This window comes from Nuphar pumila, chromosome 8 (assembly GCF_984573655.1).
Source record: "Nuphar pumila chromosome 8, dmNupPumi1.hap1.1, whole genome shotgun sequence".
In the NCBI taxonomy this organism is placed as follows: domain Eukaryota; kingdom Viridiplantae; phylum Streptophyta; class Magnoliopsida; order Nymphaeales; family Nymphaeaceae; genus Nuphar; species Nuphar pumila.
This window is the reverse complement of record NC_143256.1, coordinates 43,356,745-43,379,773: the sequence shown is the minus strand read 5'-3', so window position 1 is coordinate 43,379,773 and position 23,029 is coordinate 43,356,745.

The window sequence follows — 23,029 nt, the reverse complement described above, 5'->3', positions numbered from 1 at the left end:
TACTCGAACCCGGTGCATCCCAAGGCATGCACACATGCCAAACCTAACCGAAGCGCGAGGAGGGTGCGGGGCAATACAAAGGCTAGCTTGAACCTAATAGGGTTCGGCTCGAAGTAGGTGCGAGCTGGTTTTTGATAGAAACGTGTTGACAACCACAATAGTGGCATTACGGGGCTGCAAGTGTGCCAACACACGGATCAGCACACTTGATGCCAAAAGAGCTCCAACTCAACATTGGTCTGGTCCTTTGGACCGGACTGTCATGCACACTAAACAGGGTCTGGTCCGACTATGGTTTGGACCAGATTGCCAAAGGGTTCGGTTGGGGCTAGTTCAAGCCCCCGACAAGGGTCAATCGGCTAACATAGTGCAAGGGGTGCCAAGAGCGGATCAAGGTGTCTGGTCCCTAGGACCAGACAGCTGCTAAAACGGATTAGGGTCTGAACCTTTTCAGTTCAGACCCGAGCCTAAGGTGGCTCAGCCGAAAGAGAGACCCGGGGGTGTCCAGCACTAAGTGGCTGGCACCCGGCTCCAACAAGGTGGAGCCGCGGCTAGCACTAGGTGCTAGCTGGGCTGCCAAAGGGTTCAGGTATGAACCTTGGTTCAGACCTGCACCCACTAGGTGCTAACCGAATGCCATGGGTGCACAACATCCAAGTGGTGCGCACCTAGCTCCAACTAAGGAGAAAACGGGATGGGCTAGGTTTGCGCCCAAAAATGGTCAAACCGGCTATAGTGCAGGTCTGAACCCCTGGTTCAGACCGACACTTTAGCCCAAGACGAAAAACCAACAATAAATGAGGCCTTAAAATATATATATGACACTGAAATATACATATATTATACATAAAATTTCTTTTGAAAGCTTTTGCTGGGCGCGCGGGCCACCCGCATGGCACCCAGTTCAAACCAAAGTGGAGTTGGTTGGACAAAGGGTCTGGTCTGCTGGACCAGACCATGCCATCACAAGGGCCAAGGACCAGAACCTATGGCTCACATCCTAACAGATGGAAAGAGTTGGGCGCCTGCCATGGGCCGGCCCCAACCCACAAACAGAACCCGGTTGGTCATGCGCCAACCGTGAAATCCCCAAAAAAAAGAAAGCAAAATTAATGACAGAAAACAAAATCTCAGTTTTTTTTTTTATGGAGCCACGACTTCCCTCAACAAACAAAGCTGGGTCACTCTTTGACCCAAGCCAACCCCCATGGCTGAAGCACCTGTCCCATCGACTTGGGACTGGGCTGAGCCCATCACGCCCAAGCACGGGAGTCCAAGGTAAGGGCGTCGGCTATAGCGCACGACTGGGCCTGCATGCACCCCAAACATGCTCTAAAAGAGCTAGGTGCGTGCTGGACGGGCCCAGCTCAGTCCAGCTCACCCAGCCTTGACTGCAATGTTCAAGAACAAGCCAAAACCGAAAGAAGAAAGAGTAAAAACATTCATTACAGCATACTAATCAGAAATTACATGCTTTGGCAAAGAAAGGCTGAAAACGCACTTAGAAGAAAAAAAATAGAGGAAGCCTATTTCAAAACATGCAACCATTAGGAAAATAAAAACCAACATGAACACCCATAGAGAAAATACTTTTTCTAGAGCTAATCCACCTCTTTGAAGCATGCACGCATGGAGTGCATTGCTTCATGGGTTTCATATATATCGAAGTCCTTGAATCCCAAAAAAAAAGAAAGGTTGAAAATTCACCTTGGTTGGAGAGGGAAGGAAGTGTTAGTTGCAGCTCTCTCCTTCAAGAGACACCCACGGCTGGAAGTAGGAGACAACAGAGGAGAGAGCAGGTTTGGGAGAGAGAAGAGAGAGAGAGGGTCCTATGAAAAATCGCCCAACAAGAGAGGGGCCCATTTTTTTTTAAGGGTTTTATAGAGGTTTGCTTAGGGTCGAACGACTAGGATCATTCCCTCCAAGATGGAGGGCTGGGGAGCTCCACTCCCCCCCCCCCCCACAACCAATGCATGTCAAGCATTTAAAAAGTTTTAGAAATCTTTCCAAAAATGCCATTTTGTACAACCATTAAACTTTGAATAAATTACAAGGGGGCGCCCTTGGCTGCCACCCAACTAGCCCAATCGATTTTAAGCATTTGAAAACATTCAAAAACTTTTCAAAAATGCCATGGGGCGCCAGCCCCATGCTTCCCTTTTGGAAATGACGCCCCTCATGATGGCCTTCAAGCTCCATCATGAGGTTTTGGAAATGATATATGGCCAATAGAGGTCTAAGCTTTAAATTCATGCAAAAACCTTTTCAAAATTGTCATCCAGCTGGTCAGCCTTGACCAGCTGGTCAACCAAGGACATGGACATCCACTATAGGGTCGTCCATGGGTATTGGATCCACTAGGTGCTTCGGATCCAAAACCAAAACCGCATATCGTGTATGTCATAAAAAAAATGCTTATTTAATGCATTAAAATAATAATTTAATTCCAACAAATTATTTTATTCTCTTTATAACCTTAATTAATGTAGAATGGTTGATGCCTCTTGTGAAAATATTCTCTCGTCAGTTAAAATTAAGCGTTCTAAGATTCGGCTCCAAAATTAAGTCAAGACTTGTAATTCACATGCATTGACGAGGTCCTTTCGTCGTTCGGATCTCAAATTCGGGGTGTATCACTACAACCCTATTTCAAACTTACCCTGAAAGTTTTGGAGGTTGATCTGCTCTAGATTTCCTAAAATCGCTCTATTTACATAAAATCACGCGATTTAACCCAGTTCTCAAAATAAGCAAATCTTAAAAAATTGCCAAAACATAAAAATTCATCGATTTCCATATAATTACACAATATACATGAAAATGAAAATCGTGGATCTTATATCCTCCCCTCCTTAAAAAGGATTTCGTTCGCAAAATCACTCTTAGGAGGTTACAAAAAGTTCCGGATAAGTCTCTCTCATGCTCGCTTCTGGTTCCCATGTGCATTCTTCAATGCCATGGTGTTGCCACCATACCTTAACTAACGTAATAGTCTTGGTACGCAAAACTTGATCTCATCGGTCAACAATCTCGATAGGCCTTTCTGACAAAGTCAGATCTTCCTGTACGTCCACATCTTCGTACTGAATGATATGCGATGGGTCAGGAACGTACTTCCTGAGCATCGACACGTGAAATACATTGTGAATGTGAGCATATTGTGGAGGTAACTCAACACAATATGCCACTTCACCAATCCTCGCCACGATCTTGAACGATCCAACATACCTTGGACTCAACTTCCCTTTCTTTCCAAAACGAAACATGCTCTTCGTCGGTGAAACTCTGACAAAAACAATGTCTCCAATTTCAAAGGACAATTCGCGACGTCTCTTATCGACGTAACTCTTCTGCCTATCTTGCGCTGCCTTTAAACACTCACGAATCTTCTACACCTGCTACGTATAGTGCTGAAGAACAATCGGCACTTCTCTCGATCTATCGCCGATGTCGTCCCAATAAGATGGCAACCGACAAGGTCTCCCATACAACGCTTCATACGGGGCCATCCCGATACTAGCGTGGTAACTACTATTATAAGCGAACTCTACCAAGCATAGGTGTGAATCCCATTCACCCTTCCAATCTAGCATACAAGCTCGCAACATATCTTCCAACGTTTGAATCGTTCGCTCAGACTGTCCATCCGTCTGAGGATGAAAGGCTGTACTAAATTTCAACTTCGTCCCCAAAGCAGATTGCAATTGACCCCACAGTCGCGAAGTGAATCAGGGATCACGATCGGAAATGATAGATCTCGACATACCATGAAGTCGAACGATCTCTCTAATGTATAAGTCAGCTAAACTCTCAAGCGACTGACTGATCCTGATTGGCAGAAAGTGGGCAGACTTGGTGAGTCTGTCCATGACTACCCAAATCGCATCGTTTTTACGCGTAGACAGTGGTAAACCAACCACAAAGTCCATCGTAACATCCTCCCATTTCCACTGTGGAATCTCAATCCTCTGCAAGGTACCACCGGGACGCTGATGTTCCGCTTTGACTTGCTAACAAGTCAAACACCTTGCAACGTAAGCCGCTATCTCTCGCTTCATGCCATGCCACCAATACTTCCGTTGTAAGTCCTTGAACATCTTCGTTCCTCCCGGATAAATCGTGTACTTCGACATATGAGCTTCGTCAAGAATTTCTCTCTTCAGCTCTGGGTTGTTCGGAACCCAAAGGCGATCTCTCATACGAACGCTGCCATCTTCGAACACTCTGAAAGACGAATCTACTTGCTCAGCCAAGGCTAGAAACTTGCCATACTTGTCGTCAAGCTTCTGAGCCACTACGATCTTCGGCAAAAACTCAGATCGAATGGTCAGACCAGACAATCTGATCGAACCATCACTAACAGAAAAAGGTTTCCAGGCTACGAACTCTTCAACAAGCTTCTGGATCTGGAAGCTGTCCTCACAGGCACTGTTTCACACGAACCTAACACCCTTACGTAACAGCTTCGTCAAAGGTAAAGCAATCCTCGAAAAGTCTTGGATAAAACGTCGATAGTAACCGGCCAACCCAAGAAAACTACAAATCTCAGACACATTCTGAGGTTGCTTCCAGCCCAGAACTGCTTCGACTTTCGCTGGATCGACAGATACTCCATCCTTCGATATCACATGGCCAAGGAACATGACCCGCTTGAGCCAAAACTCACACTTAGAGAATTTGGCGAACAACTGATGTTCACGAAGAGTACTCAAAACAATCCGCAGAAGCTCTTGATGTTGCTCCGGACTCTCCGAATAGACCAAAATATCATTGATGAATACTATCACGAACGAGTCCACAAATGGACGAAAGATCTGGTTTATCAAATCCATGAATGTTGCTGGAGCATTCGTGAGACCAAAAGGCATCACCACGAACTCATACAACCCGTATCTCGTTCTGAAAGCTGTCTTCGCAATATCATCCTCTCGGATACGAAGCTGATGGTAGCTCGATCTGAGATCAATCTTCGAGAAAACCTTCGCCTTCTGTAACTGATCGAAAAGATCTTCGATCCTAGGTAAAGGATACTTGTTCTTAATTGTCGCTTGGTTGAGCATCCGATAATCGATGCACAACCTCAGGGATCCATCCTTCTTTGATACAAACAGCACTGGTGCTCCCCACGGTGAAGCACTAGGTTGAATAAAACCCTGATCGAGAAGTTCTTCCAATTGATGCTTCAAATCCTCAAGTTTCGTTGGGGCCATACGATATGGTGCCTTGGAAATCAGTGCCGTTCCAGGCAGCAACTCGATACCAAATTCGATCTCTCGCCTCGGAGGTAACCCAGGTAGCTCCTCAGGAAACACACCGACAAAATCTCGGACCACGTCCAAGTCATCAATCAAAACCATCTCGGGTTCAACTGGGGAAATACTGACTAAGAAGGCAGTACCCCCGTTTCGCAGATACTTCTGAGCCTTAAAGGAAGATATCATGCGGCTATCGCACAGAGGTCGAGGAAGCTTGATCTCCAAAATAGGACGATCAGGCCGAAAAAGAACGATCTTGCCTTCCCGACAAAAGACTTGAGCATGGTACTCAAAAAGCTAGTCCATGCCCAAAATCACATCGTACTCGGTCATATCTAACAGGATAACGTCAACTGACAGGTTCTGTTCTGCCACTGACACCTCAATGTTCGGGATATACGAGTCACAAAAAGACTGCTCTCCAGTTGGAGTGCGAACCTCCAACAAAAAATTTAGAGACTCGACTGCCAAAGGTAAGGTACGAGCAAATCTAGCTGCTATGAACGAATGAGTAGCACCACAATCAAACAAAGTAAATGCTTTATGTCCGGCTACTGAGATCGTACCTTGGACCAACTCTGCCTTGGTCACTTGCTCAACTGTTGCCGCATATGCTCGACCGGCAATGACCTTCTGGTTTGCTGGCCTTGGTGGATACGACTGTGGTTGCTGCTGTTGTTATGTCGAAGGCTGTCGCTGCTGTGCTGGCTGCGAAGTACTCGGCGTATTCCTGCGCTGGTCATCCGCTTGTTTCTTTCTGCAATCCCGGATATAATGACCCATCTTCCCATAATATAAGCATCCGCTTGTGTCCCATGGGCAAGGTCGCCCTGGATGATCTGTGGTACATTTCAAACAACTGGCTGCGGTAAGTTGCTTCTGTTGTGGTTGCTGGCATTGCTGGTACTAGGGTCTATGGTTCTAATGCTGAATCTGGTGGGTGTTGTTGTTGTTGTTTCGCTGCATCTTTGACTGAGGATGGAACTTCCTTCCACCCTGGTTCCTCTGGAATTGTCTCTTCCTTGGCCAACTCCTTTGGCCAGGATTCTGCTATTGCTGATGTGGTGCGGGAGTCTTCTGCGATTCGGTCCAATCATACTCAAGCAAGGAGGTCGTCTCTAAAGCCTCATCGACCGTCATAGGTGCACGGGTGTACACCTTCGTCCGTAGTACCGGCTTCAACCCTCGAGCAAATTTAAGAGCTCACTCCTTCTCTGTCATGTATAAGTGCGGACAAAACCTCTCCAAGCTGCAAAAACGTGTGACATATTCAGAGAGAGAAGAACTACCTTGTTGGAGGTCGAGAAACTCTTGCATTTTCCGGCTCCTCTCATGAGCTGGAAAATATGCTGCGTAGAATGCCTCTACAAACTGCTCCCAATCAACTGACTGGTTATCGAATTTGATCTCCCAGGTGGTCGCCCACCACCTCTCTGCATCCTTCCTGAGACGATATGTCCCAAAATCAACTTTCCGATCATCGCCGACTTGTAACACACGGAAAATACGCTCTATTTCTCTGATCTAGTCTTCGACTGCTTCCTGCGACGACTTCCCATCAAACGAGGGAGGGTTCAAGCTCATAAATTGTTTGTGTGGGACTGCTGCAACAGGAACCTGAGCAGGTGTTCCCTGTCCCTGGGCAGATTGCTGGAGGTGCTCGCCCATGTTTCTCATAGTTTCTGCTTATCGTCCTACAACCTCTATAAGGTTGTTCAGAGTCTCCATAAGATCATCACACCTGGTGCGCCACGCCATCTAAATACGCACAAGTCCATACATAAGCAATCAACCAATACACAGGGATAGGAAAATTCTAGTTTATTAATAAGAAACTGAATCATTACAGAAGCACCCTTCATCAAGATAGGGTTAAACAAGCACTGCCAACAACTTAAACATGACAAAATAATAAAAATAAAAAAATGAAACACTGACTCAGTGTTTCTAACGTCAAAACAACACATCGCAATATTATGATTTGCTGGTGTAGAAGTCCCTGTAGTCCTTCCGACTACCACAGCGCCTCGGTCTAGCACGTGGAGGAGAAACAACATTCCTCAGCGGCGTGTCAGAGATCTCCTGAACTTCCCTCAGGACCGGCGACACATACTCTGAAGAAACGGCATAGGGGTAGGACTCGGGTGAATATTGGGGAGAACCAATTGCTCCGCGCCCTTCTCCGTCCTGGATATCCACTTCCACCACCAATGGTCCAGAGACCGAAGAAACGTCCTCGATGTCTTCCGCATTGTTCTTCCAGAACTCATCCCTCTGTTTCGTCTGACATTCCTCTTCGACATGCCCACGAAGACTACAGTAGGGGCACTCAGCCAACTCACGGGGACAGATCTGCCCCGCGTGATCTTCCAAACACCTGGCACATGGAGGTGCCAACATATGCATATTACGTGCCAAATGTCGCACAGCTCCGCTCAGGGCCTTTTTGCCTCGAGTTAGGTTTTGGAGAGCCTCCAAAATCTTGCCGTAGGTAGGGTTTGTCGACATCTATATATACACAGAACCACAAACACAAACCATCTAAAAAGCAGGAAATAAAGGAAATAAAGAAGCTTAACTTATACTTACAGTGCGATGGATGATGCACGATGAAGCTCTGACGACACTTAAACTCTGCTCTGATACCAAACACTATGGCGCCTCAAATCCCGAACTTGAAAAAAAGCTTGGGATTTCTGTGATTTTTTTTTTGAAAGGTTTAAGTAGAAAACCAGCGGAAAGCAAGTGTGGGAAAACAACAAAGCCGCAAGTCTGGGTGGCCTCCACAGATAAGTGCAACAAGTGGAAACAGTGTAACCAACGATGTGTACAAAAGTGTAACTGTGAAGTAAGAAGGGGAAACACTCCTACAGTTTAAAGAGTTTACAAAATGTAGGTACTAAAGTACAAAATAGGGAATATATATCCCGACAACAACCAGAACCCAAAAACCACCGGGTACAGGATCTGCAGGTCAAGTGTGTGTTGGGTCCTCAGAGCCTCCACCGTGTATCACTACATCTGCACTACACCTGTTCGTCACCTACATCCCCATAAAACGGGGTCAGTCCTCCTGCGAGGTGGTGAAGAAACAACCATAACCATGTATAGATATACCCTCTACACAGAAAAAACAGAAAAAGCTAACAAGTGTAAGTGCCTGTGTCAGGTGAGTGCAAAGTGACAAGTACTAGTCAACAGGCTACAGTAGCAGGGTAAACAAGTGGCTAAAACAACGAACTGAGCAAGTAACTACAGAAGCAACAGTAACTGTAAGGCAAATGCTCAAGGTAGTAACAACTGTAACAAGGGTTGAGCAGCAAAGTAACCAAGTAACAACTGAACAAGAAAAAGCAACTGGAGTAAAGTCCACAGCACAAGCAACTATAGTAAGTCAACTGATTGGTTAGTCTTTAAGTTCTTCTGATTACTCCTTCGGGTACGCGAAGGAAACCTCGCATTCTGTGAGACAAGCACCCAACATCTGTTATTAATTGTCTAGGGTAGTAACCGGGGAAGCTACAGACGGAGTCAACCTCATGCGAGCAGCACATGGCTAGGAGAAAACACTCACATAGGCAAGGATTGCAATCCATACTATTGCAGTAGTGAGGTCCTAAGAAGGCAACCTCGACGTCCCTGACTCTGAGTGACAGAAGGCCAAAGGACGCTATAGCTCCTGTCAAACACGTGTCGTAGTAACGACAAGTCACTCAGGGTTGTACCATCCACCGTCTCCCAAGGTGAACCATTTTGTGAATGGGGCGAAGCAGGTTTATCTTTCTTAAGATTCATGTTCAATCATACCTCACAACGAGGAATCTACCTCGTGGTCCCCGCAGGGTATGCAAGAACGAGGACTTGGTGCCCATCCACGTGCTTAGCCTCACACGGCCAACGAAGCACACTGCTCGTGAAAGCAGTCAAAACACCATATTATTTTGTTTCTGTTTAGGGTATATCACACAAGAGTCCACACAACACAAAGGCCACTGCCCGGAGACTACAACTGAGCTCACAACAAAACATTTCAATATTCATACCCTATGGTGTTCAATTTCCTTTCCTTTCATTTCATAAGGTAAGTGCACCTAATGTGCTTACCGATGCCTCAAGCAATGTACCTCCTCAGGGTACACTCTACTCAGTAACAATGTCAGGATGTGCCAAGTGCAAAGTGTAAGAGTATCACATGTTTCTATCTTTTGCACAAGTATAAATAACAGAGGCAGTTGCATAATATGCGATAATTAAAAAGCACTAACTTGCATACTTCAGTGTGAAGATTGCATTTAACTATGCTTTCATACGTGGTTAAACACACTGTGAACACCCCAAATTTTTCAAAGTTCTGTAAAAATGACCCTTTTGCCCCTAACCCCGTTTTCTGAGAAAATCAAGTCAGTTCTTCAGATTCTCTGAATTAAAATTCATATTGATATATTCAAAATCAACTCCGGATCCGAATCTAGCACTTTAAATCCATATTTCCTCCAAATCCGGATCAAAAACCCATTTTTGAAGAAATCTTCTCAAAATAGTTTCTAAAATTCTCAGAAAAACTCCTTTTGTAAATATTTTACAAAAACATCAAAAAAAATTAGTTTCAATCTTTTGATTTCTTGTAAAGCTTTAGGATTTTATTCTAAAAAATACAAAAAATAGAAAAATAACATAAAAAAGCAAAAATTTGGAGAAACTACAGGAAAAACAAATGATTTCAAGCTTTGCAAAGTTGTCTTTTGCTAAAAACCTCATTTGAAAAGCCATTTTACAAAAAAATCTCTTAAAAGGAGTCTTCTTTTTGGAAAAAGAGAAAATCCACAACAAACTCCTCCCGCACTCCTTCCTTCTCCTCCTTCCATCGTCCGATCTGCAACGACCTTCTCCACTCTCCACCCTTAATCTTCAACCATTTTTCTCTCTCGAAGCCTCAACGATCACTTTAAAGAGAGACATCGATCCTCTAGAGAGGATCATCCATTCCTTTCGGGCGCCGATCATCCATCTTCACGCTGTGATTCCTCTTCCAAGCTTCCTCTACTACTTCTTATCAAGGATTGTCAATATCCATTACCACACTCCATCATAAAATTTCTCTGAAGCATCCATTAAACCCATCCTCATCGAAGCTCCTCTGCAAACCCACTATCGCCATCCATTTTAGCTCCATTTGCTTGGCTTCTGGAGGATCGATCATCATCAAGCAGCATCCCCTCTTTGCCTCTCGTATCGGTTTTTCGTTTCAACCTCCCCCTTCTGATCGGGCGAAGAAAATCAGCATTCCTAGCGGTAAAAGGGGAATCAGAAGATCGACCTCCCCATCTTTCAAGACCTCTGCAAAACACATTGGTGAGGATATGCCATTACGGATTAATAAGGTAAGGTATCTGATTTGTTTCAATTTGTCGGATTACCATATATGAAGAATTTAGTTATCTGATGGTTACATGGAATCTGTTCTGCAAAGTTGTGTTCAAGAATTCATTTTCTGGAGTGGGGAGATGCTTTCCTTTTTCTCTTTTTAATCCATTCAGGATCAACCTAAAATGACCACTATTGTCTTCAAGCTCTGTTACAAGCACTGATAGAGCCCCTTACAGATTTAAAAAAATCGAAATTGGTATCTCTTGGGCCAAGAAAACTCCTCACTATTGACCACCAAGAAATCAGCAAGATAAAATCCAGGAAGCAGCAAAGTCATCCTTCTTGTAGATCCAACACCACTGCAGGCAGTGTGGTGGGAACAGACGTCATGCATAAAAAAAAAAAAAGGGGATTTATCCACGGCAGTGGATCTTATCCATTCTTTTGGAAACCTCGATGGGCTGAGAATATGGGAGACAACAATGAATCTTGGAAGGAGGTTTTTGAAATGGGGGTAATTAGTGTTTCTTTGATATTTTTGCCTACTATACCAATCAAGTGCAGATAGCAGGGCTGATGCAGGTGGCAGGGGATTTGTGTTGTGCCTCGTAACACCCCATTAACAGCATATTATTTCACTATCAAAGAAACATCATCCCATCGTATTTTCCTTTCTTTACAGTAGCATTTTCACTGCATTTAGATACCTCTTGCAACACCATCATACCATTTTTTTTTTTCAATTGCACCCACTTCCCTTTTGTTACTTAAGTTGCAATTCACCCAGGTTCCAAATTTAGCATCACAACACATCCTCGTTTCTACACAGCAATGCCTCCCTTCACAGTGTATTGTCCTCACCCTCCTGTTATCTGGCATACTCACAACACGTTAATTATGCCTTACATATGCATCATTTTTCTAACTGCTCCCTGCTGTTGATTCATTCCTTTAGCACTCATCTGTCAACACTCTCTTCACTGCTGTCACCATTTTGCGGCACCCCTTGCCGCAATCTACACCAACCTAATCGTCAGCACATTTTCCACAACTCCCTTCTTGCATTCAGTTATCTTCAAACAACAATCCAACATTCACTTCGCCCCTACATCCTCACTCCATGTGGTTTCATTTACACATGTGCACAACATCTGTGCCTTTACTGTGGCATTTCACAATACATTTCCAGCATCATCATGTAACCATCTGATTTCACAATCCATAATGCATGAATTTCGTTGGCTGTGCATCAACCATTCTCACCCGCACCATAGATACCTTATCTCTCACTGACCTATCCCCATAATCTTGCTTCAGCCACATACTGGATGAAGGGATCATTGCGTATTTGAGATTTGTTGGATAACAAATCCGACAGTTTATTACCCTCAGATCTGTATGTGTCAATTGGAGAATTCTGATACAAACTTTCAGAGATTGCTATCTCATCGACAAAAAAATTGGTAGGCATCCTGTCATGATATTAAACAGGGTTTGCTGCAAAACTCTGATCCTTTCTTTTTGCATAATAATCCCTTCATTAGCTCTATTTTCATTAAGTGCATATCATATATATGTATATGTAGATAGACAGGTATATATATATCTATACACCCATATGTGCACATTTGTATACATATATATATAGGCATGCATATAATACATATATGTATATACATGGATATATAAAATCATTCTCCATCTTTCTTCATTATGCATATCTTAACCATTGATATCCATGTGATATATGCCATTATTCTTCTAATTTTCAGATATTTTTGCAGGAAATATGTAAAAGATATCATTATTTGGGGTTGTATATTTGATTTTATCCATTGTAATAGTTAGGTTGGAATAAGAATTTACATTTCTTGCTTTAGGTAGAATGAATGAGCATTATAGAATACCATGAATGGTTTATTCCATGCATTTTCCCTTTATTTCTCAAAATCCCCACAATGGTGAAACACGAATGGCACGTGCACCATTTCGTAAGAGGTAAGTTAATTCTAAGTTGACGATTTACATCAACGGCCATAGTCGGGGTGTGAACAAAACTTAGAATTCTTATCTTTTACGAAATAACATTGGATCCACACTGGATCCATTTTCAAAATCCATCATATTTTCTCAAAATATTTTTTTTCTTTTATCAGAATTTAACTTAGGATTAACTCAAAATATATACCAATGGCCATAGTCAGGGTATATTGAGGGTTGATTTCATTTTAAATTCTATAAAAGCACTAAAAATGTGTTTTATTCTTCTTTTGAATTTAAATATAGATTATCATATAATATATTCAATGACCATAGTCAAGGATGTATTATATTTTCAATCTTATTTTAATTCATTTAAAGAATGAAATAGCTTTTCAAATTCCAAGTTTCAAACTTATTCAAATTCATTCATCATATAGGATAGAATTGCATCATATTTTCAAAACTTCTTTTCAAAACCCCAAGTGTTTCTTCTTCTTCATCAGATCTTATTCAAATCCAATTCTATCTCATTTTAAGATTCAAAATTTCGACTTCAAAGTCCAATTTGACTTTGAAACTCCTTTATATTCAAACCTCAAATTTCCAATTCAATTCAAAATTCAGTTTCAGAGTTCAATTTAACTTTGAAGTTATCTTCTGATTTTAAAAGGGTCAACCTCACCTCCTTTATCTTCAATCAAGATTTGGATTTAAATCTCAAAACTTAAATTTTGGGTTTCTAAAAACCTAGATCCATCTTTAAAGGTCCTATTTGGATTTTTCATAAACCAAATCCAAAATCAAATCCTAGTCTCAACTTGGATCCAGATTTCCAAGTATAAAACTCCATTCCACTTTGGATCTCCAATTACAGATCCAAATTCCATTTAGGATCCAAATCCTTATTCCATTTGGATCTCCAGTTACAGATCCAAATTCCATCTAGGATACAGATCCTCATTCCATTGGATCTCAGATTCAGATCCAACATCCAATTCTTAGGATCCAGAATCCAACTCTGCTTTGGATCTCAGATTCAGATCCAAATTCCAATTCTTAGGATCCAGAATCCAACTCTGCTTTGGATCTCAGATTCAGATCCAAATTCCAATTCTTAGGATCCGGAATCCAACTCTGCTTTGGATCTCAGATTCAGGTCCAAATTCCAAATTCTTAGGATCCAAATCCTTATCCCATTTTGGATCTCCCATCACAGATCCAAATTCCATTTAGGATCCAAATTCTTATTCCACTTTGGATCTCCAATCATAGGTCCAAATTTCTTTTAGAATCCAGATCCTCATTCTACCATTGGATCTCAGATTCAGATCCAAATTCCTCTTAGGATCCAGAAACCAATTCTACATTGGATCTCAGACTTTAGATCCAAATTCATTCTAGGATCCAGAACCCAATCCTACATTGGATCTCAGACTTCAGATCCAATTCCATCTTGGGATCCAGAGTCCAACCCTATCTTGGATCTCAGATTTCGGATCCAAATATCATCTTGGATCCCAAATCTTGAATCCGATTCCATTCAAAATTCCAAATCCAAATTTCACTTTAAATTCCAATTCTTAAAACCAATTCCATTTCATTTCAGATTTCAAGATTAATTTCCAAATTCCAGATTTATTTTCCCAAAGCTCCTGATTATTCTAAAAACTTAAAACTTTAATCTTAAGTTCTAAGTTAGAAAACATTTCTTCACTTTATCGGATTCACTTGGGATTTCTTCAAAACATTTTTTTCAAAAAGAGCATAGATCTTTGCACTTGCACAAGCATGATTCATTGTGCATTTTAGACTTGGGATAAATACTTAGATAATTTCTTAGCAAAGCAAAAGGCATTAATTCGACCCTTGGTTCGATTACCCCTGGTAAAGGCGCCAGGAACGGTCGAACCTCATACCGACGAGCGGATCCCGTCTCCCAGTTTTCCCGCAAATATTTCAAAAACGGAGGCGAGTTATTTCAAATATTTTTAAAATTAAGGTCAAGTGAGACCCGCAAAAGAGTTTCTCTTCTCTTCTTTCTTTTCTCTTCTCTCTTTCTTTCCGTTCTTTTAACTTTTCTCCCTTCAAAAAGGAGGAAAATAAGAGGTTGGAAAGGAAAAGAGAAGGAAGAGAGAGAACATTTCGAGAGGAAAAATTTTGCGATGATCACAGGTTTGACGACCGTGATGGGACTCGTCTTCGTCCGGTCAAATTTAATGCCTTTTTCTTTTGCTTCGATATTATCTAAGTCTTTATTCTTCATATGTCAGCTTCATTTCCATGCAAACCCTAGGAAGCCTAGATTCTGTCCTAAAGCTGACATCATTGCATATAGGATTTAAGTATGGTTTGGTAGGACCATATTGAGGAAATTATTCATGTTCACATTAGACTTAGGTCTTAAATGCAACTCTCCTCAATTTTAGGGATTGAATGCAAACAATGTATGCAAGTGTATGCTTCTCTTCATTTTAAATCTATCTCTTTAGGACTTGCATTAGAGCCATCTGATTTTTGCATGTTGAACATGTTTTCAAAAACATCCCTTACCTATATTGTCCCGGTCTTCACGTTGCTGGGCTGTCTCACTGAACCATAGTTCGGGAGAGAGCCTCACAAATGGACCACTTATTTGGGTTCGCGCCCCCCTACCACGTACCTAAGGGCCATAGTCCGAGGTATATCGGTAGGTGCTCAAGGATGTTGGGAAGCCGTTACCTTAGAACCAGAGAAATATTTCTATGCCACGTACTTCGAGCTTCGGCTTGGGTATATTGGCATATCTTGATTGGAATCAGATGATTTGAACCCTAGAGTTAGGATTAAGGTCCTATAAGCTATTTCAACTATTGCATTTAGAGTCAGCCTTTAGGGAGTGCTGTATGCGCATCCTTGTTTGTGCAGCTTTGGTTGTGTGATATTTCTCTCATTTCTCTCATATATAGGTATAAAACCCTTTTTTAAAACCCTGGGTGTATTGTTCAAAACTTACCTTTATTTTCAAAAATCCAGGTGTATATTTCTATCTACCTACATTTTCCTTTTGCTCATTTTTTATCAAATTTTCTTCAAAACCCTGGAAAATTCTTTTAAAATCTCAATCTTTCAAAATTTCCAGGTTTGATTCTTTAAAAAGTCTATCCGTAAGTCCTGCATTCTATCTGACTCTCTTCCTCTTTTTGCCTCAGTATCACTCCGATGGCATCTGAATCTCCCGATACTATCTTTCCTTGGGATCATGTCTTCTATCAAATAAGGGATGGAACCCCAGATCTGCGGGTCATCCAGTCTCGTACTTTCTTCCCACGGTGGTATTATTCTTGGTTCGCCACCTTCTCACGTATGTTCCCAGACCACTTGGATGACTGCGGGCTGGAAATGGCATCAGCGGTAGGCAAGCGAACCATCAACGAAGCTCTGGTTCAGGCTATGGCAGAACGGTGGAATCCGCGTACCTGCACCTTCTGGTTTCCCTGGGGAGAAATGACTCTACTGATGGATGAGTTCAATGATATTATGGGATTGCCCGAACCAGCTGGTCAGCCAGATGATCCTGTCGAGCAGCAGTTTTTTATCAACATCAAAGGGGTGGATGTTCGAGAAGCCTTAGCAAGAGCAACAGGGAGCAGATCTTGGCCTCTCACGGAGATTGGTGGAAATCAGTTCATTGACCTATTCGAACTATATCAAAAGTATGGAGCCTACAAAGAGGTTGACACTCTGTCTCGAGCAGCGAAGGACAGGATTCAACATGCCATGATCCTGTGTACAGTGGGGTTAGCTTTCTTCCAAGATGGTCAGAATTTCATAGATATCAGAGTCGCTCAGCTCTTTTGAAGATGGGGAAATAAGCTGACCCGTTAGCTTTCAGTTTTCATGGCCGCATTAGCCTTCCTTTACATAGGCTTGGCTCGATTTGCTCTTGGGGAGACCATTCTGGTAGAAGGATGCACTTACGCCTTGCAGTCGTGGTTCCTGCGCCACGTTCCTTCGAAGGCCAATTCTTTCAGGTTCAACAGTAAGCAGCCGAAGACAGTCATCCAATGCCGAGCTCTGATCGAGAAGCTGCATCAGGAGGAGATCACTTGGGATTTCTTTGACAGAAGAGAGACTGCTCCTCGATACACTTATGCCCGTGACAAGCGCTACAAGTTGATGGGCCCTTTCTTTTGTGTCGATTATCAGCCGGAACGATGTCTGAGGCAGTTTTCACAGCGGCAGATTCGTGCCAACACCCGTTTCCCGACAGGCAACGTGTCAAAATTCAACCTGCAGTCGGATCAGTGGTCTGGGGCATATCATGTCGCAAAATATACCTGGAACTCCTTTATTTCTCTGTCTATATTTCCTGGACCAAATGTATCATCTGAGTATCAGGAGTGGTGGCAAACTGTCTGTCCACCCTCTCTTTGTCTTTGAAGGTTAAAAATATCAATAAAAATTTACTTTTCTGGCCAAAAATATTGTTCTCTATATCTTATTTATAGCATAAATAAAAGTCACAAATTTTGGATGACGACCTAATCCCGGGTAAAAGGGATATTCCTTCCGTATTTCTTCAATATATCTTAGCATGGTTGACGACCTCGCCTAGGTAACAAGGCACATTTCTCTGTTATCATCAAATGGTAACACAATTATCATAAATCGTGTGATGACCCAATCCCGGGTAATGAGATAATCTCTTGAAATTGTCTACCAAATCCCCTCATTTCTTGCTTTCTCTCGAAGAAATTATGATTTTCAAAAAGCTTCTCCATACTCTAACCATTCCCATATTCTGCAGAGAAGCTTAGGCATCTGAAAATGGTTCAGACAAGAGCTGATAAGAGGGCCGCTCAACCGCACAGTGACAGCGAATCAGAGGAGATGAATTCTCCGAGATTGTCCAAGAAGAATAACTCTGGGGATGAAAGCGACGTTGATCCGGCCATGTATCGGATCTTCCAAAAAATGATGACTAAGATGATGGCTGAGCAGGCCAAAGCTGCTCCCAAGAAGGCAGCTTCTAAGAGCAAAGCGAAGAAAAAGCCCATGAAGAAGCCAGTCAAGATCAGCAAGCAGAAGAAGCAGCGTGACAACACTTCTGAGGATTCTGGGTCAGCAGGAGAAGTCTCTGAAGAAGAAGAGCAGCTGATCTACATTCCGAAGCACCTGCGGCAGTCCAAGAGGCCAGTAGAAGAGCCAGTTTCAGTGAACAAGCCCAAATATGGGGCCCCTGCAGAGGACTTGATCCAGGCACTGACCAAGATAGTCAAAGACCTGCAAATCCGTGACAAAGGAAAAAGGTCATACACCAGGCAGGATTTCTATCTCGGTTTAGAAGGGGACAAGGATCTGGAGAATCTCCCCCGGAAGTTCATCAAGTTTGACGGAACCGGCGATCCAAAAGCCCATTTGGCAATGTTCTTCGCAGAATGTGCCCGGTTCAGTGAAGATAATCGCGCCCTTTTTCTTTGTTTTCCCCGCAGCCTGGACGGGATAGCAGCGAAGTGGTACGCTGAGCATATCAATCCCATCGAACTGAGGGATTTCGACAAAGTTGTTAATATGTTCGTTGAACGCTTCCTGTTCAACACGGAGGCTCTGCCTACCCTGAACCACCTATGCAACTTGAAGCAAGAGCCCAACGAAAAGGCCAGGGATTTCATCCACAAGTGGAGGAGCATTTGCAATAAAATGAGAAATCCCATTTCTGAGGAGCATGCCCTCCAGGTCATCCTCAACAATTTCTGTCAGCCCCTGAAAAGCCTCCTCTTCCCATATCCTTCTAAGTCCTTCATCGAGCTAACAGAGCGAGCCGAATGACTCGAAATGGGGGTAGAAAATGGGATGTACGAAGGTGTCTCTTCGGCAAAGAACATCTTGGACCCGAAGAAGAAGGCCCATTTTACCTACTCCGCTGATATCCCCGAAGACCATCCGGGCAGTAGCAGCAGGAATGACAGTGGCAGCGGGTCGAAACCTGAGCAGAACAGGGGAACAAAGGGCAAATTCTTTAAGAGCAATGACAAATCTCTCCCAACCGGTCCTCAACAAAAAGGGGACTTTCAAGAAAAACCAAAACACATCAATTGGAGCAAAGATAGGAAATTCACTCCTTTGGACCAGCCTCTGGAAAAAGTGCTGGAATACCTGCTGTCCCACGGGATGGTGAAGTTGCCCAAAATTTCGGATCCCCCAGTCTTCATGGGTAAGTACAGAGAACAATACTGCAAATTCCATAGAGCCATGGGGCATGATACAGAACACTGCTTCGTCTTGAAGCATTTGGTCCAAGACTGTATCGACAAAAGCATCCTCGTAGAAGATAAAGAGGAAGGCAAAATGGAAATATTGTCTGCTCCATTCCCGAAGCACTCAGCATCAACCATCTTCGAGCACTCTTTTCTCCCACAGAGTCATATCCACCCATGCTCTAGTGAAGAGCTAAAACTCCAGCACCAGGTAATGGTCCTACATCAGGATCAGCCTGTGTATCAGAAAATAGATATCTTCTCGCTTCTTGACCAAGCTAGTGTGCCCGTCAAGAATGAAAGAATTCAAATCTTCCCCAAGAGTTTTCTTAAGAAAGAAGCCAGCGCAGAGAAAGCAGAAACCTCTAAAGCAGCAGAGGAACAGGCTGATGGTTTCCAGAAGCCCATTACGGCACTCTCCAACATTTCCATCTTTGAATTAACTCATGATTCTCCCAAGAATCAGGAAAAGCTAGATGATCTACTAAGAAAGATCAAAGTAAAACTGGGCACCACGCCCGAAGATATGGCGCAGATTGTAAATCAAGCAATGACAAACGCGCCTATTACCTTTTCAGATGAGGACTTGCCTAAGCCTCATTCATTCCACAACAATGCATTATACATCGTGGTCAGGACCAGGGGCATGACTGTCCCGCACGTACTTGTTGATGGGGGCAGCAGTCTAAATATTTGCCCAGAAATGACAAAGAAAGCATTGGGATTAAAAGAAGAAGAATATGTGCCTGATCCCATCACCATCTATGGCTTCGATAATCATGGGCAAACTGCCAAAGGCAAAGTCTTTTTGGAGATCTTCATCAATTACTCCGTGCACACGGTATTGTTCCATGTCGTCAATGTGCCGCCAACTTACAATCTGTTGTTGGGACGAACATGGATGCACAATGCCAATGCCGTTCCATCAACTCTTCACCAGTGCATCAAGTGGTCCAAGGGCGGCATGATTACTACTATCTTAGGCGAAGATCCTGAAGAAAGGCTGCCACAACCGATGATTCCTCGACCGACATTTACAGCAGATATTCCAAGCATTCGAGAAGCAGATGAGATCAACCTCAGCGACAGTCTAGAGATGCTGAAACTGAAAGATGTCATGGAAGAGGAAAACATAGCAGCCACGGTCCAATGCCAGGGACCTTGTTTCTTCAAGTTAGGAGGGCGCATCAACTACGCCTCCTTCAAAGATCATCCCTTATTTCCTCAATTTTCTAAAGCAAGAAAGGGATTCGATCTGTTGATAAAACATGGATACCAGCCATTCTGAGGCATGGGGAAAGATGAAGACGGCATGATAGAGCCCATCATTCCAGTTCGGCATGCGGACAGTTCAGGGTTGGGGTTCACCGGCCAGGATTCCAGCAAAAAGACAGTTTTTGTCAAAGGAAACAAGTGAAGATGATGCCTTGGTTTTCCTGCTTTCTTTTATTCTCTTTTTATCTTGTAGGGACAATACAGTCCCATCTTTTGTTAAAGTCTTGTAAATACTTTACTTCAATCAATGAAAAATCAAAATTTTCTCTTCAAGTATCCATCAATTCCTTCTTATGCTTTGTCTGTGTCATTATTCTTTGCTTTATATAAAAAATTTGATTTGGCTCGTATATTTTCTCAAAACAACCTCTTTTGACATTTTCAGGACCTTTTAACTCCTGAATCAATGACAAGATTTGTTATCAATCCCAAGTATCTAAAATTGGCAAGGTTTCCTGAGATAAAAGACAGAGCAGAAGTCAGTCAGGCAACAGAGCGGACCGAAGAGCCAGACGAATTTGATTCCACCATTCAAGAATTGCCAGAATTTGCTCACGTTCAGAAGCAGGATGAACCATCATCTTTAGTTCAAGATCCAACTGAGGATATCAACATTGGATCGGAAGATGATCCAAAAATTCTCAAAATCGGGTCGAGTCTAAGCGAAATTGAAAAGGCTAGACTCATCCAATTCCTCAAAAAGCATCAAGAAGTGTTTGCCTGGACTTACGAAGATATGCCAGGATTGGATATCAAGCTGGTTGAACATCGACTCAAGTTGAAACCAGAAGTCAGACCAATCAAGCAGAAATTAAGGAAATTAGACCCTCGAATTGAGCAACAAGTCAAGGAAGGACTTGAAGATCTATTGAAAGCAGGCTTCATCCGGGCCATTGATTATTCAGATTGGTTAGCAAATATCGTGGCAGTCTCTAAAAAGAACGGAAAAGTTCAGATTTGCATCGATTTCAGGGATCTAAATAAAGCCACCCCGAAAGATGATTATCCACTTCCTAATATTGACCTGTTGATCGATAGCACAGCAGGTCATGCCATGTTTTCCTTCATGAACGGATATTTAGGTTATAATCAGATCAAGCTGGCCGTGCGTGATCAGTCGAAGACTTCATTTACTACCCCATGGGGAACTTTTTGCTATACAGTCATGCCATTCGGACTAAAAAATGCAGGGGCAACTTATCAAAGGGCAATGGCCGTTATTTTCCACGATCAAATGCACAAGAATATGGATGCGTATGTGGATGACATTTTGGTTAAGTCTAAAGAAGAAGAGGATCACCTCGATGCTCTTAGTCAAGTTTTTGAAAGACTTATTCTTTACAAATTGAGACTTAACCCTCAGAAATGCGTTTTTGGAGTAGAGTCCGGCAAACTGCTCGGCTTTATTATCAGCCAGAAAGGGATCGAGGTGGATCCGGCTAAAGCAAAAGCCACTATTGACATGCCGCCTCCAACTAATCTGAGAGAACTGCGAAGCCTTCAAGGGCGTATTCAGTCTATTCGCAGGTTCATCTCCAATTTGGCTATGAGATGTGAGCCTTTTAACCATTTGCTAAGAAAAGGAGTTAAATTTGAATGGGGATCAGAATGCCAGCTCTCGTTTGAGCGCATCAAGCAGTATCTCCTTAATCCACTAGTTTTGAAGCCGCCAAAGCTGGGAAAGCCTCTCTTGCTATACATTTTTGTCAATCAGAATGCCTGTGGTGGATTCCTCGCTCAGTATGAAGAAGGCAGCCTGATAGAGCACGCCATCTACTACGTGAGCAAAACATTCATTGATTATGAAAAGAAGTATTCTCAGATGGAGAAAACTTGTCTAGCTCTGGTCTGGATGTGCCAGAAATTGAGACATTACTTGTTGGCTTCTGAAATTAAGTTTCTTTCAAAGCTCAATCCGCTCAGATACATTCTTGAACAACCTTTTCTCACTGGACAAATCGCAAAGTGGCAAGTCCTGCTGATGCAATATGACTTAGAGTATGTTTCTCAAAAGTCGATTAAGGGCCAAGCGATCGTAGATCAGTTGGCAGATTTCCCTCTGACAGAAGAAATTAAAACAGAAGATGATTTTCCTGACGAGCACATCTGTAATGTCCAACAGCCCCCAGTTTGGAACATGTTCTTCGATGGCTCTAAAAACATGTCTGGCATCGGGATTGGAGTCTTGTTAATCACTCCAGAAAAAGAAATGATCCCTTATTCTCTCAAGCTTGGTTTCCAATGCACTCATAATATGGCCGAGTATGAAGCTCTAATACAAGGCCTCAAAATCTTGCAAAGTTTCAATATCAAGAGAGTACATGCCTTTGGTGATTCCCTACTTGTTGTCAGTCAAGTTAACACTGAATGGCAAGTGAAAGATCCCAAATTAATTCCATATCAGAAGATCGTCTTAGCCCTTGTGGACAGCTTCGAAGAATTTCAGCTCAATCATATCAGAAGAGAGCACAATCAGATAGCCGATGGTTTAGCCAGTCTGGGCTCTATTCTATCCTTTAAAGATGGTGAGTCATGTCGTTCTTTCGAAGTTGGCAGACTCAAACAACCTGCTTTCGATTCAATTATGCAAGTAAACCAGGTCAATCAGAAAGAGAAGCCTTGGTATCAAAATATCAAGAATTTCATTGAGTCTGGTGAATTCCCACCAGAGATGCCAAAAAGGGAGCAACGCGCGATTCAGCGTATGTCTACCCATTATTTCATTCTTGCCAATGTCCTCTACCGCCGTGGGTTCAGTTCTGAATATGCCAGATGTTTAGACAAAGAAGAAGCTATGGAAGTCATCCAAGAGGCACATGAAGGGATTTGTGGTGGTCATGTCGGCTATCAAACTCTCGTCAAACAGATCGTTCGAGTAGGGTACTATTGGAACACCATGCAGCAGGACTGCCA